This window comes from Moschus berezovskii, chromosome 2 (assembly GCF_049115385.1).
Source record: "Moschus berezovskii isolate FMDL1 chromosome 2, NW_MosBer_1.0, whole genome shotgun sequence".
NCBI lineage: Eukaryota > Metazoa > Chordata > Mammalia > Artiodactyla > Moschidae > Moschus > Moschus berezovskii.
Genome location: NC_142461.1, coordinates 95,818,693 through 95,834,547, shown reverse-complemented (window position 1 = coordinate 95,834,547; position 15,855 = coordinate 95,818,693). Strand labels below are relative to the sequence as shown.

Genomic DNA, 15,855 nt, shown 5'->3' with positions numbered 1-15,855 from the left:
ATGCAATCTTAAAAATGACAGGATGATTTCTGTTCATTTCCAAGGCAAACCATTCAATATTACAGTAATCCAGGCCTATGCCCCAACCATTAACGCTGAAGAAGCTGAAGTTGAACGGTTCTTGAAGACCTACAAACCTTTTAGAACTAACACCCAAAAAATATGTCCTTTTCATTATAGGGGACTGGAATGCAAAAGTAGGAAGTCAAGAAACCCCTGGAGTAACAGGCAAATTTAGCCTTGGAACACAGAATGAAGAAGGGCAAAGGCTAATAGAGTTTTGTCAAGAGAAAGCACTGGTCATAGCAAACACCCTCTTCCAACAACACAAGAGAAGACTCTACACATGGACATCACCAGATGGTCAACACTGAAATCAGATTGATTATATTCTTTGCAGCCAAAGATGGAGAAGCACTATACAGTTAGCAAAAACAAGACCAGGAGATGACTGTGGTTCAGATCATGAAGTCCTTATTGCCAAATGCAGACTTAAATTGAAGAAAGTAGGGAAAACCACTAGACCATTCAGATATGACCTAGATCAAATCCGTTATGATTATACAGTGGAAGTGAGAAATAGATTTAAGGGACTAGATCTGATAGATAGAGTGCCTGATGAACTCTGGACAGAGGTTCGTGACATTGTACAGGAGACAGGGACCAAGATCATCCCCGTGGAAAAGAAATACAAAAAAGCAAAATGGCTGTCTGAGGAGGCCTTACAAATAGCTGTGAAAAGAAGAGAAGTGAAAAACAAAGGAGAAAAGGAAAGATATAAGCATCCGAATGCAGAGTTCCAAAGAATAGCAAGGAGAGATAAGAAAGCCTTCCTCAGCGATCAATGCAAAGAAATAGAGGAAAACAACAGAATATGAAAAACAAGAGATCACTTCAAGAAAATTAGAGATTCCAAGGGAACATTTCATACAAAGATGGGCTCGATAAAGGACAGAAATGGTATCGACCTAACAGAAGGAGAAGATATTAAGAAGAGGTGGTAAGAATACACAGAAGAACTGTACTTAAAGATCTTCATGAACAAGATAGTCACGATAACGTAATCACTGACCTAGAGCCAGACATCTTGGAATGTGAAGTCAAGTGGGCCTTAGAAAGCATCACTATGAACAAAGCTACTGGAGGTGATGGAATTCCAGTTGAGCTATTTCAAATCTTGAAAGATGATGCTGTGAAAGAGCTGCACTCAATATGCCAGCAAATTTGACAGTCTCAGCAGTGGCCACAGGACTGGAAAAGGTCAGTCTTCATTCCATTCCCAAAGAAAGGCAATGATAAAGAATGTTCAAACTACCACACAATTGCACTCATCTCACATGCTAGTAAAGTCATGCTCAAAATTCTCCAAGCCAGGCTTTAGCAATATGTGAACCGTGAACTTCCAGATGTTCAAGCTGGCTTTAGAAAAGGCAGAGGCACCAGAGATCAAATTGCCAACATCCGCTGGATCATTGAGAAAGCAAGAGAGTTCCAGAAAAACATCTATTTCTGCTTCATTGACTATGCCAAAGCCTTTGACTGTGTGGATCACAATCAACTGTGAACATTCTGAAAGAGATGGGAATCCCAGACCACCTGACCTGCCTCTTGAGAAACCTGTATGCAGGTCAGGAAGCAACAGTCAGAACTGGACATGGAACAACAGCCTGGTTCCAAATAAGAAAAGGAGTACGTCAAGGTTGTATATTGTCACCCTGCTTATTTAACTTATATGCAGAGTGCATCATGAGGAACGCTGGGCTGGAAGAAGCACAAGCTGGAATCAAGATTGCTGGGAGAAATATCAATAACCTCAGATATGCAGATGACACTACCCTTATGGCAGAAAGTGAAGAGGAACTAAAAAGCCTCTTGATAAAAGTGAAAGAGGAAAGTGAAAAGGTTGGCTTGAAGCTCGACATACAGAAAACAAAGATCATGCCATCTGGTCCAATCACTTCATGGGAAATAAATGGGGAAACAGTGGAAACAGTGTCAGACTTTATTTTTTTGGGCTCCAAAATCACTGCAGATGCTGATTGCAGCCATGAAATTAAAAGACGCTTACTCCTTGGAAGAAAAGTTATGACCAACCTAGATAGTATATTAAAAAGCAGAGACATTACTTTGCCAACCAAGGTTCGTCTAGTCAAGGCTATGGTTTTTCCCGTGGTCATGTATGGATGTGAGAGTTGGACTGTGAAGAAAGCTGATGGCTGAAGAATTGATGCTTTTGAACTGTGGTGTTGGAGAAGACTCTTGAGAGTCCCTTATACTGCAAGGAGATCCAACCAGTCCATTCTAAAGGAGATAAGTCCTAGGTGTTCATTGGAAGGATTGATGCTAAAGCTGAAACTGCAATACTTTGGCCACCTCATGTGACGAGTTGACTCACTGGAAAAGAGTCTGATGCTAGGAAAGGTTGGGGGCGGGAGGAGAAGGGGACGACAGAGAATGAGATGGCTGATAGCATCACCGACTCTGTGGACATGAGTGTGAGTGAACTCCGAGAGTTGGTGATGGACATGGAGGCCTGACGTGCTGTGATTCATGTGGTCGTGGAGAGTCGGACATGACTGTGCGACTGAACTGAACTGGGAAAACTGGTCATTCACTTGTAAAAGAATGAAACTAGAACACTTCCTAACACCATACACCAAAATAAACTCAAAATGAATTAAAGAGCTAAATGTAAGACCAGAAACTATAAAACTCCTAGAGGAGAACGTAGGCAAAACACTCTCTGACTTAAATCACAGCAGGATCCGCCAAGACCCACCTCCCAGAATATTGGAAATAAAAGCAAAAATAAACAAATGGGATCTAATTAAAATCAAAAGCTTCTGCACAGCAAAGGAAACTATAAGAAAGGTGAAAAGACAGCCTTCAGTTTGGGAGAAAATAATAGCAAATGAAGCAACAGATAAAGGATTAATCTCCAATATATACAAGCAGCTCCTGCAGCTCAATTCCAGAAAAATAAGTGACCCAATCAAAAAATGGGCCAAAGAACTAAACAGACATTTCTCCAAAGAAGACATAAAGATGGCTAACAAACACATGAAATAATGCTCAATATCCCTCATAATCAGAGAAATGCAAATCAAAACCACAATGAGATACCATTTCACACCAGTCAGAATGGCTGCTATCCAAAAATAGCAATAAATGCTGGAGAGGGTGTGGAGAGAAGGGGACCCTCCTACACTGTTGGTGGGAATGCAATCTAGTACAGCCACTATAGAGAACATTGTGGAGATTCCTCAAAAAATGGAAATAGAACTGGAAATAGAATATGATCCAGCAATCGCACTCCTGTGCATACACACCGAGGAAACCAGAATTGAAAGAGACACATGTACTCCAATGTTCATTGCAGCATTGTTTATAATAGCCAGGACATGGAAGAAACCTAGATGTCCATCTGCAGACGAATGGATAAGAAAGCTTTGGTACATATACACAATGGAGTATTACTCAGCCATTAAAAAGAATGCACTTGAACCAGTTCTAATGAGGTGGATGAAACTAGAGCCTATTATACAGAGTGAAGTAAGCCAGAAAGAAAAACACCAATACAATATACTAACGCATGTATATGGAATTTAGAAAGATGCAAATGATAACCCTGTATACGAGACAGCAAAAGAGACACAGATGTATAGAACAGTCTTTGGGACTCTGTGGGAGAGGGTGAGGGTGGGATGGTTTGGGAGAATGGCATTGAAACATGTATATTATCATATGTGAAACGAATCGCCAGTTCAGGGTCGATGCATGTTACAGGATGCTCGGGGCTGGTGTGCGGGGATGACCCAGAGGAAGGATAAGGGGAGGAGGGAGGTGGGAGGGGGGTTCGGGAGGGGGAACTCATGTATACCCAGGGCTGATTCATGTCAATGTATGGCAAAACCTACCAATATAATATTGTAAAATAATTAGCCTCCAATGAAAATTAACAAAAAATCAAACTTGTCTGTATTGTCATTGGATAACAAAATCAGCCATTTCCCATTTTAATTTGAATAATATAGCTCAATGAGTTTACAAATAGAAAAAGAAATGCAGGAAGACAAAGTGGTTGTTTGAGGAGACCTCACAAATAGCTGAGAAAAGAAGAGAAGCAAAAGGCAAAGGATAAAAGGAAAGATATACCCATCTGAATGCAGAGTTCCAAAGAACAGCAAGGAGAGATAAGAAAGCCTCCTTTGGTGAACAATGCAAAGAAATAGAGGAAACCAATACAATAGGAGAGACAAGAGATTTCTTTAAGGAAATCTGATAGTATGATGAGAATTGCTAAACATTTTAGGAAATATGTGCTTGCCTGCCCAGATGAAGACTGGCCTTTAGTGTGGCTAGTGGTATTCATTTTGCTTGCCCCATGATCGTTTTCCATTCCATATTATTGTACAGTATCCACTTTAAAAATGGAACATTTTCATTATGTTTAAGGAGAGAATCGCATGCAGAAATATAGTTAAGAAACTTATGCGGAACTCAAATATCAAAGTGATTAAGATAACCAAGCTGGTGAAAATAACTTTCAACACTTGATTTGAATATTCTGAGTATGTCAGCTATCTCCCACATGGTATAATGTTGATTGTTCTCAATTAGTATCGATTTGATTGCCATCAACTTCAACTGGTCTACCCCACCATCTCATCATTCAGTGAGAAATCTTCAGCACCAAGCTTTGTAAACCACTTCTGATACATTCAATCAGTCACGTACCTTCTTCATACACAGCACAAATCTTTCTCTGTATTTCAGCTGTGTTTTCCCTTTCAGGAAGCAATAAAGCATAATATACTGAAAACGTTGCTTTTTCTCCTTTCATCTTCAATATTAAAAAGGCTATACAAAAATTCAACAAATATAATTTTTTTTAATGGATGCTGATATGACAGCTGTCAGTACAATCTAACAAAATTGTTTCAAATGAATTTAGACAACTTAGCACTACTACAGCAATCTTATGGAAAAAACTAAATGAACATTTTGACCAACCCAGTATTATTCTGATTTTACAGATGAGGAAACTGTAGAGTTTAAGTAATATCTTGGGTAAATGTGACTTCTACTCTGTACTCTTAATCACTGTGGGAAATTTTCTTAGATCTTCACATGCTAAATAATATCATTTCATAATACAGAAACATGAGATGGTTGGATGGCATCACTGACCCAATGGACAAGAATTTAAGCAAGCTCTGAGAGCTGGTGATGGGCAGGGAAGCCTGGCATGCTGAAGTACATGGCGTTGCAAAGAGTTGGATACAACTGAATAACTGAACTGAACTGAGTAATACAGAAACAAAACTGTCTAAATATAAAAGAGAAATTGAAATAGAATTGCCATGTAGGACTTTGATACTTTTTTAAAGTCTTAAATAGAGTTGATAGTAAATAAGCAAGGAAGAAGAAAATCTGAATATCCTAAGGAATATATAAACCCTCATAGATATTTATTAATTTTACACAATGAAAACAGAAAATGTGTCTTATTTTCAAACTCTAATGAGGAATGTCCAAAACACTGAAAATATGTTGCTGCTGCTAAGTCGCTTCAGTCATGTCCGACTCTGTGCGACCCCATAGACGGCAGCCCACCAGGCTCCCCCATTCCTGGGATTCTCCAGGCAAGAACACTGGAGTGGGTTACCATTTCCTTCTCCAATGCTTGAAAGTGAAAAGTGAAAGTGAAGTCGCTCAGTCGTGTCCGACTCTTCGCGACCCCATGGACTGTAGTCTACCAGGCTCCTCCATCCATGGGATTTTCCAGGCAAAAGTACTGGAGTGGGTTGCCATTGCCTTCACCACCAAAAATGAAAAGATCCAATACATTCCAATGAATACATAGAAAGCCTGAAAAACAACACAGTTGAACATAGTTATTGTTGCTGCTGCTGCTGCTAAGTCACTTCAGTCATGTCCGACTCTGTGTGACCCCATAGACGGAAGCCCACCAAGCTCCCCCGTCCCTGGGATTCTCCAGGCAAGAACACTGGAGTGGGTTGCCATTTAAGTGAAGTTGCTCAGTCGTATCCAACCCCTAGCGACCCCACGGACTGCAGCCTACCAGGCTCCTCCATCCATGGGATTTTCTAGGCAAGAGTACTGGAGTGGCTTGCCATTGCCTTATTAACAGTAGAAAAATAAAAATAGGAACTCCCCCTAAACAAGCCATTTAAAATGTAAAAATACTTTTGTAAAGATTTCTTGGGTTCCAACTTTCCTAATGTTTTAAAATTCTTCTCTTTCTGTCACCCTGTCTCCCTTCCTTCTGGTACGCCTTCTTTCCTGCCTCCCTGAATAAGTTAATCCACAGCTTTAAGAGTACATGCCTGGAAGGGAGACCTCGCTGTGTGTGGGATGCTGGAGCCTGACTAGGATGAAGAGGATGGCAGAAATTACAATAACCCAGCAAGGGATATTGAATACTGAGTGGGTTTAAGGAGGACTTTCCCACTGGGAGGGCAATGAGTGCCTGGTACGTCTTAGTCATGTCTGACTCTCTCCAACCCTTTGGACTGTAGCCCACCAGTCTCCTCTGTCCATGGGATTTTTCAGGCAAGAAAAATGGAGTGGATTGCCATTTCCTCCTCCAGGTGATCATCCCAACCCAAGGACTGAACCTACGTCTCCTGTGTCTCCTGCATTGCAAGCAGATTCTTTACCCACTGAACCACTGGGAAGGCTCAGTGGGTAAAGAATCTGCCTACAATATTGAGAGGGCAATAATGAAAGTATAACAGAAACCCAGGATAGGATGTCAGAGGTTATGGGAATGAAGAGGAATCCACATAAAGAGGGACATCGTAATGACAGCATGCCCAGAGCTAGGCTACATGTGATGACAGGGGCATCTACATGGCAGCACATGGCATCAGTGACAGCAGTAATGGGCCTAAACTCACATTCAGAGAGATGCAAAATAATGTAACAGATCTGTCACTGTAAGAGAAATAATGAAAATATGTGGGTAGCTGCAAAGATGAAGTGCAAAATGAATCCCATGGAGGTGGGTTCAGTTCAGTTCAGTTCAGTTGCTCAGTCGTGTCCAACTCTCTGCGACCCCATGAATCACAGCACGCCAGGCCTCCCTGTCCATCACCAACTCCCGGAGATCACTCAAACTCATGTCCACAGAGTCGGTGATGCCATCCAGCCATCTCATTCTCTGTTGTGCACTTCTCCTCCCGCCCCCAAACTTTCCCAGCATCAGAGTCTTTTCCAGTGAGTCAACTCGTCGCATGAGGTGGCCAAAGTATTGCAGTTTCAGCTTTAGCATCAATCCTTCCAATGAACACCCAGGATCGATCTCCTTTAGAATGGACTGGTTGGATCTCCTTGCAGTACAAGGGACTCTCAAGAGTCTTCTCCAACACCACAGTTCAAAAGCATCAATTCTTCGGCGATCAGCTTTCTTCACAGTCTAACTCTCACATCCATACATGACCACGGGTAAAACCATAGCCTTGACTAGACGGACCTTTGTTGGCAAAGTAATGTCTCTGCTTTTTAATATACTATCTAGGTTGGTCATAACTTTCCTTCCAAGGAGTAAGCGTCTTTTAATTTCATGGCTGCGATCAGCATCTGCAGTGATTTTGGAGCCCAAAAAAATAAAGTCTGACACTGTTTCCACTGTTTTTCCATTTCCCATGAAGTGATGGGACCAGATGCCATGATCTTTGTTTTCTGAATATTGAGCTTCAAGCCAACCTTTTCACTCTCCTCTTTCACATTCATCAAGAGGCTTTTTAATTCCTCTTCACTTTCTTCCATAAGGGTAGTGTCATCTGCTTATCTGAGGTTATTGATATTTCTCCCAGCAATCTTGATTCCAGCTTGTGCTTCTTCCAGCCCAGCGTTCCTCACGATGTATTCTGCATATAAGTTAAATAAGCAAGGTGATAATATACAGCCTTGACGTACTCCTTTTCCTATTTGGAACCAGGCTGTTGTTCCATGTCCAGTTCTGACTGTTGCTTCCTGATCTGCATACAGGTTTGTCAAGAGGTAGGTCAGGTGGTCTGGTATTCCCATCTCTTTCAGAATGTTCCACATTTTATTGTGATCCACACAGTCAAAGGCTTTGGCATAGTCAATGAAGCAGAAATAGATGTTTTTCTGGAACTCTCTTGCTTTCTCCATGATCCAGCGGATGTTGGCAATTTGATCTCTGGTGCCTCTGCCTTTTCTAAAACCTGCTTGAACATCTGGGAGTTCACGGTTCACATACTGCTGAAGCCTGGCTTGGAGAATTTTGAGCATGACTTTACTAGCGTGTGAGATGAGTGCAATTGTGCGGTAGTTTGAGCATTCTTTGGCATTGCTTTTCTTTGGGATTGGAATGAAGACTGACCTTTTCCAGTCCTGTGGCCACTGCTGAGATTGCCAAATTTGCTGGCATATTGAGTGCAGCACTTTCACAGCATCATCTTTCAAGATATGAAATAGCTCAACTGGAATTCCATCACCTCCACTAGCTTTGTTCATAGTGATGCTTTCTAAGGCCCACTTGACTTCACATTCCAAGATGTCTGGCTCTAGGTCAGTGATCACATTATCGTGACTATCTTGGTCATGAAGATCTTTTTTGTACAGTTCTTCTGTGTATCCTGCCACCTCTTCTTAATATCTTCTGCTTCTGTTAGGTCCATACCATTTCTGTCCTTTATCGAGCCCATCTTTGCATGAAATGTTCCCTTGGAATCTCTAATTTTCTTGAAGAGATCTCTTGTTTTTCCTATTCTGTTGTTTTCCTCTATTTCTTTGCATTGATCACTGAGGAAGGCTTTCTTATCTCTCCTTTCTATTCTTTGGAACTCTGCATTCAGATGTTTATATCTTTCCTTTTCTCCTTTGCTTTTCGCTTCTCAACTTTTCATAGCTTTTCACAGCTATTTGTAATAGAATTTTGTCAAGAGAACGCACTGGTCATAGCAAACACCCTCTTCCAACAACACAAGAGAAGACTCTACACATGGACATCACCAGATGGTCAACACCGAAATCAGATTGATTATATTCTTTGCAGCCAAAGATGGAGAAGCTCTATACAGTTAGCAAAAACAAGACCAGGAGCTGACTGTTGCTCAGATCATGAACTCCTTATTGCCAAATTCAAACTTAAATTGAAGAAAGTAGGGAAAACCACTAGACCATTCAGATATGACCTAAATCAAATCCCTTATGATTAATCAGTGGAAGTGAGAAATAGATTTAAGGGACTAGATCTGATAGAGTGCCTGATGAACTCTGGACGGAGGTTCGTGACATTGTACAGGAGACAGGGACCAAGACCATCCCCATGGAAAAGAAAGGAGGTGGGTTACAGTTGGATATATAAGTATGAAACTAAAGTTCTAAAGAGGTGTGTGTGTGTATCTGTGACAGAGACAGAGAGAGACATAAGAATGTTGGTGTTTTATTTTGAATATATAAACCTATACACATGGTCCCAAATTTTGTCTTCTGACAGGGCATATAAGCAGCAATATCCTAATAGCAATAAACACATCTAGTTCCTAGATCTTGATTTTCAAACACAATTCAACATTAAGAGGAACCAAGGTTCTTGGGAGAGAAATATTTGATTCCAGGGTTGGAGAAGGGAAGCGAACAGGTTGAACTTGTAACAGACTGGTTCAGTTCAGTTCAGTTCAGTCGCTCAGTCGTGTCCGACTCTTTGCGACCCCATGAATCACAGCACACCAGGCCCCCCTGTCCATCACCAACTCCCAGAGTCCACTCAAACCCATGTCCATCGAGTCGGTGATGCCATCCATCCATCTCATTCTCTGTCGTCCCCATCTCCTCCCACCCTAACAGACTGGTAGGGCATGTCAAAAGGACCCAGGAGCTCTATTAAAGTGGCTCCTATTGACCAAATCTGAGATAATTTGGACATCAAAAGAAATAATCATTGCAATGGATTAAAACCCAATGAGTAGAATGAGAATCCATGGGTTCATCCTGATTGAAACGAATGGATAAATAAATGAATGAGAAGACGAAGCTTTTGCTTGTGATGGAGTACCAAACAACAAGTACAAGAGAGATAATAATAATAATAATGGAAAATCATCTTTGGTAACCAAGAAACAAAAAGTAATGGATACTTTTACTAGCAGGTGAAAGTCTGATAATGAATGGAATGTGTAGATAATCTCAAAGCACTTCCCCATAAAATGTTTATTAATTTCAAATATAAAAACACTACAATGGAGTGACTTGGCAATCATCAACTGAAGTTAAGTGATCAAGGGTAATATCACCAGCAATGGGACAAATCAAAATCATACATTACCTGCTAAAAAAGCAGCACAGTGATCAGAGTATCACTTCTCTTATATCTCTGCCAAAAATGCATGGACTGAATCTAATCATACAGAAACATCAGACAATTCAGGTTGAGGAACATTCTGCAAAATTATTACCATGTGATCTAAACTTGTTCCAAATGGGGCCTTGAGAGATTCTTCTAGACTGAAGGAGACTAAAGAGACATGACAACAAAATGGAGCACTTGAACCTGGATTGGATCAAAGTTATTACTAAAGGCAAATTAATTTCTGTCATCATTGAGATGGCCTACAGGCTTCATCACAATATGAAAAAATATATATATTTAGATTTTCTTTCCAGAAACATCAATTTTACCTATTTTTAAATCGCAATTTCTTAAAAAGGCAGCTTATTTTGTTTATCACTCAGAAAATTCTATGTATCTGGCAACTTGACAACTTAATGCTTTTGATACATGGGAGCTTGGGTGAAAAGTCTATTCTCTAGGTAGAACAGCAACATAAAACCATTAAAAAAATAATAATAAGCCCTTGAGACCAAATTCAAAGTTCTTTTATTTAAAAAATTCCATTAAGCAAGAATTGCTCTCAGAAATAAAAGCAGGTAAGGCATGCCTATGGATATTAATTAAATTATCTCAAAATAAAAATTCAGAAATGCATTTCCAAACATGACACAGAACACACTCTAAAGAATCCTTGCAGCTGTGACACTCATATTTTGTCCTTCAGGTAATATCAAAAAGTGGTTCTGTCACTGCTGGATAGCCAAGGAGTTTCAGAGACTAATGGAGATTCTTGGTTCAAGATTACAGATACTCAGGGAGGTACACATGAAAAGCAAAATATAGGTCTTGAATGTGGACCTTTACTAAACTACCATCCAAAATTCAAAAACTACCGTCCAAAATTCAATTCAAAACAAAATGCGTATGGAAAATTTTAAACAAAGAAACAAAATGCCCCAGAAATAATTAACTCTGACTTAGGCCAAAATATATTAGTTTCATCTGAGTATAGTTTCTGACCTCAAAAGCAGCACAGAATACAACTGTATCTAGAGCTATAGCCTAGAGAGAAATGAATGTTATGGAGATGTAAGCCCCATGGTTGCTGCTAAAAAAAAAGTAGCCCTAGTCACTGGTTAGGCTCCATCCCTTCTGTAACCAAGAAACAACCCAATCAACAAATGGGCAGAAGACCTAAATAGACATTTTTTTAAAAAGACATACAAATGACCAATAGACACATGAAAAGAGACTCAACATGGGTAATTAAGAGAAATGCAAATTAAAACTACAATGAGATATCACCTCACACCAGCCAGAATGGCTCTCGTCAAAAAATCCACAACAATAAATACCGGAAAGGGTGTGGAGAGAAGGGAATCCTCCTACACTGTTGGTGGGAATACAAATTAGTAAAGTCATCTGGAAAGCAGTATGGAGGTTCCCTAAAAAAACTAAAAATAGAGCCATCATACAACCCTGCAATTCCACTCCTGAGCATATATCCAGAGAAAAATGCGGTCTGAAAGGACAGATGCTCCTCAATGTTCATTGCAGCACTGGACAGAGATTTGAATAAAGAAGATTTGGTACGTATATACAATGAAGCATTACTCAGCCATTCAAAAATAATAAAATAATGCCATTTGCAGCAACATGGAAGGACCTAGAGACTGTCATACTGAGTAAGTCAGACAGAGATGGAGAAATATCATATGCCATCCCTTATACGTGGAATCTAAAAAGAAATGACACAAATGATTGAAAACAGAAAGAGACTCACAGACTTAGAGAAAGGACTTAATGGTTGCTGGAGGGAAATATGGGAAAAAGGGACAGTTAGGGAGTTTGGGATGGACATGTACACACTGGTGTATTTAAAACAGATAGCCAACAAGGGCTTACTGCATAGCACATGGAACTCTGCTCCATGTTATTTAGCAGCCTGAATGGGAGGGGAGTTTGGGAGAGAATGGATATATGTATATGCATGGCTGAGTCCCTTCTGTGTTCACCTGAAACTCATAATATTTTTAATTTCTATACCTCAATATAAAATAAAAATGTTTACATTAAAAAATAAAATAGAAAAAGCAACTCGTCAGTCTCTAGGATGTTACTAGACGTCTCTGAAATTGACTATGCACATCTACTAACAGCCTGCAGTTTAAGCAAGCTGCTCTTACGTGCAAACCTATCCCTGAGCCCTTGCTATGTCCCCCCCCCCCTTATTTTTTGAAACTGAACGCTGAAACTCAGGGACAAGTGGCGATCTGAGGACGGGGCCCAGGGGCTTGGGGCCACCGCGCGGCCTCGGGGTCCTGTGGTCCCACCAGTGGCTCAGCAACTGCAACCTGCAGGGCAGGGATGGGGCGGGGGGCGGGGGGGGTGCAGCCTGGCTTCCTGAGGTGGGAGCGGGGGCCAGGGGCAGAGTGAGCAGGGCCCCACGCTCTGCCCACCCTCGTTGGAACACAACCAGGGGCCCTGAGGACCAATGGGCTGAGCACCCAGCCCTCCCGGCAGGGCCGTCCCAAGGGCTGGGGGGTCCGGTCGGGAGGCAGCTCCCGATGACCTAGCCCCCAGGGTCTGGAGCCGGGAGGGTGGTGTGAGGCTGGGGTGGGGAGGGCCCAGCCAGGAGACAGGACTGCTCCGGCCCCAAGGGCCCTGGCTGGCTGTGGTCCCCACCCCTCCACCCTGAGACCACCTGAGCGGGGAACCAGTGCCCTCCCTGGATCACCCAGCCGAGCATGACATTTCAAAAGATGGAGAGAATGAGAGCTGCCCGGGGATTTAAACCGGAGGACCCGGAGAGTGGCACGGAGCTGGGAGAGCGGTCGGCTCCGTCCAGCCCTGGAGGCTGGGGCCGGTCTAGCTAAGCATCTTGTGCCGGTCGAAGACGGTCTTCCGCTGCTCCTGCACCTGCAGCTTCCAACGCTGCTGCGCGCCCTCCACGCGCTCCAGGACCGTGTTCGCCCAGGCCCGAAGGTGGCGGTGGCCGCAGCAGAGCGAGCGTCCTCACTCTCCTCCTCGTTGTGCAGCTGCTCGGTGTAGGCGTCTGGCTTCCGGATCAGAGGGTCCACCAGCATCAGGAAGGCCATGTAGAGCATGAGGGTGCCCACCACCGACAGGTAGACGACGATGATGACCTTGATGGTGGTGGTGCTTCGATCCTCGTACTTGCACTCGCACAGCAGGCAGTAGGCCTCCACGTCACGGCTGGGCACCGGCATGGGTTCCACCACGTGCAGGCAGTTGCAGTCCTTCTGAGACACATTCTGGTTGTAAATGTGCCCACTGATGTTCCTATACGGCGGACAGATGCATTTACAATGGATATCTTCAGAACTCTTGTTGGCTTGGGCTCGGGGCACCAGCATACTTCCGACCACGGCCACCACACACAGGAGCTTCATGCTTCTCGGACCTTCGCGGGGCCGGCAATATCCCCCACCTGGAAAAGAAATACGCAGGTGGGGAAGGGGCGGATGAACACGCGGCACCCTCGGCCCCAGAGCGAACCGGCCTGCTCCGGCACGGGAAGAGGGCGGGGGCTGGGCCCGGGGTCCCGGGCCTGCCAAGCCCAGCCGCTCAGACGCTTCCCTCTTGCCCCGGCCTCGGTCTCCCACTGCCCACCTGGCGGGCTCGGCGGCGGGGCCTCCTGGGCGGGAGCAAGGGCCTCGGGTCTCTGGGACGAGGCCGGCGGGATGACCCCTGCCTTCGCTTATGTCCCTTTAGATTGCACTTCAATCTTATTTTTCTACAGTAAATTCAGGAGACAAGACTTGCAAAGTTGTGTTTTGATAAGTCAGTAAGTCAAACAATTTGTGACTGTCTTTTTGTTCTCTCAGTAGCAGCTATAATTGTTCTAGTGGAGGGTATCAAAAGGAACTCACACATGAGAGAAAAGGGTCAACGATTGTTTATGTGAAGGTATGTTAATTACAACACATTATGAAACTGAAAGTTTAAAACCTCTATCTGGTAAATGTCTTATAGGGTTACCGACAAAGCCTCTACAGACATAACAAAAGCCAAGCACATTGTTTGGGTGTACATGGAGGCAATCAGAAGCCACTAAACGTAATTGAGGTGCTTGAAACATGGTTTCTGGCTTACATAGCTTAAGGCAGTCACAAGCCTTCGTGACTGAAACAGCATCCTTCTAAGCAATCAAATAGACATCCAACAGGATCCTGTGGTATGCCAGTGTCTGAGACAATCAAACAACCTATGACCTTCCGGAAAAGGAAGAAAGTATAGACATTGAAGAAATGAAAAGAAGTGGCCCTAAGATGAATTCAGCAATCTAAGAGAACACTGTTGCAGAAGGGAAGGGATTTATATGTTTTAAATGGACAGTCTGCTGGAAAATCCACTGAAGGCCCTGAGTTCATACTCTTGTGAACTTCATTACTCACAATGATTTAACTTACATTAAGCTTATTCCACCAGTTTACCTGCTATGAAATGAACACTTTACCACTACATGCCTGCAGTGGCTTCTACTTTAGACCCCCATGATATTGCCAATAACCATTTTCTCAGTAGCAGCTATAAATGCCTTATACAGAGAGGAACCTACTTTTGAGATTTAAAAATACTCATCCTAAAAGTCTTCAATGAAAAGAGCTGAATTCCAAGGTTGCTGAAATAAGCCCTTTTATACAGGAAAGAAACATGGCAGCATGAAGGTGCACATATGTATGCATATGAGTACTGGATATGAAAGGGGATAATTAGGAAAAAGAGGAGCTACACCTAACAGATCACTGTGCCTTAAAGAAAATCACTCTACAAATAGTTATTGAAATGATTTTATCTGTAAGGAACTTTATCAGGAACTGAATATTAATAAACAAACACAGGTCCTGCCTTCTTGAAGTTTATAGAGCAACATGAAAGGCAGGTTAACTTCACTAGCTCAATTTCTTGCATAGTCTGTTCTACATCAATGAATGCAAGATGGATGAAGAGGATAGATTGTATGCAACCTAATAATGTGTATGGGACTTCCCTATAGCTCAGATGATAAAGAATCTGCCTGCAGTACAGGAGACCTAGGTTCGATCCCTGGATCAGGAAGATCCCCTGGAGAAGGAAATGGCAATCTACTCTAGTATTCTTTCTTGCCTGGAGAATCCCATGGACAGAGGAGCCTGGTGGGCTACAGTCCATGGGGTCACAAAGAGTCGTACAGGACTAAGTGACTAACACAACCACAACAGAATAATCGTTATATTTTGTTTGGTAGGAATGCTTTCACCCATAGTAACTCATTACCTAAACAAGGATTCAATTTCCCTTGCATTAAAAGAGATACGAAAGTAAGTAGCAACTAACATTGGTTCATCTCCTCAGTGTTTCAAGATCCCAACAACTTTTCATTCTTCTACTTTGCCACTTCTAAATGTTGACTTTTTATTCTTAGGCTTGTTGCCTCGTGGTTACAACATGGCTATTAAAACTCCAAGCAACACCTCAAAATAACAAGGGTAGGAAAATGGCCACAACTGAGAAAGAACTTTCTG

The 15,855-nt window shown here is 42.5% G+C and overlaps 1 pseudogene; it reads right to left on the bottom strand.

Annotated features, from left to right (window-relative positions):
* Positions 1-13,195: 13,195 nt before the first annotated feature.
* On the bottom strand, positions 13,196-13,740 carry LOC129538212 (proton-transporting V-type ATPase complex assembly regulator TMEM9 pseudogene; annotated as a pseudogene).
* Between the last annotated feature and the right edge of the window lie 2,115 nt (positions 13,741-15,855).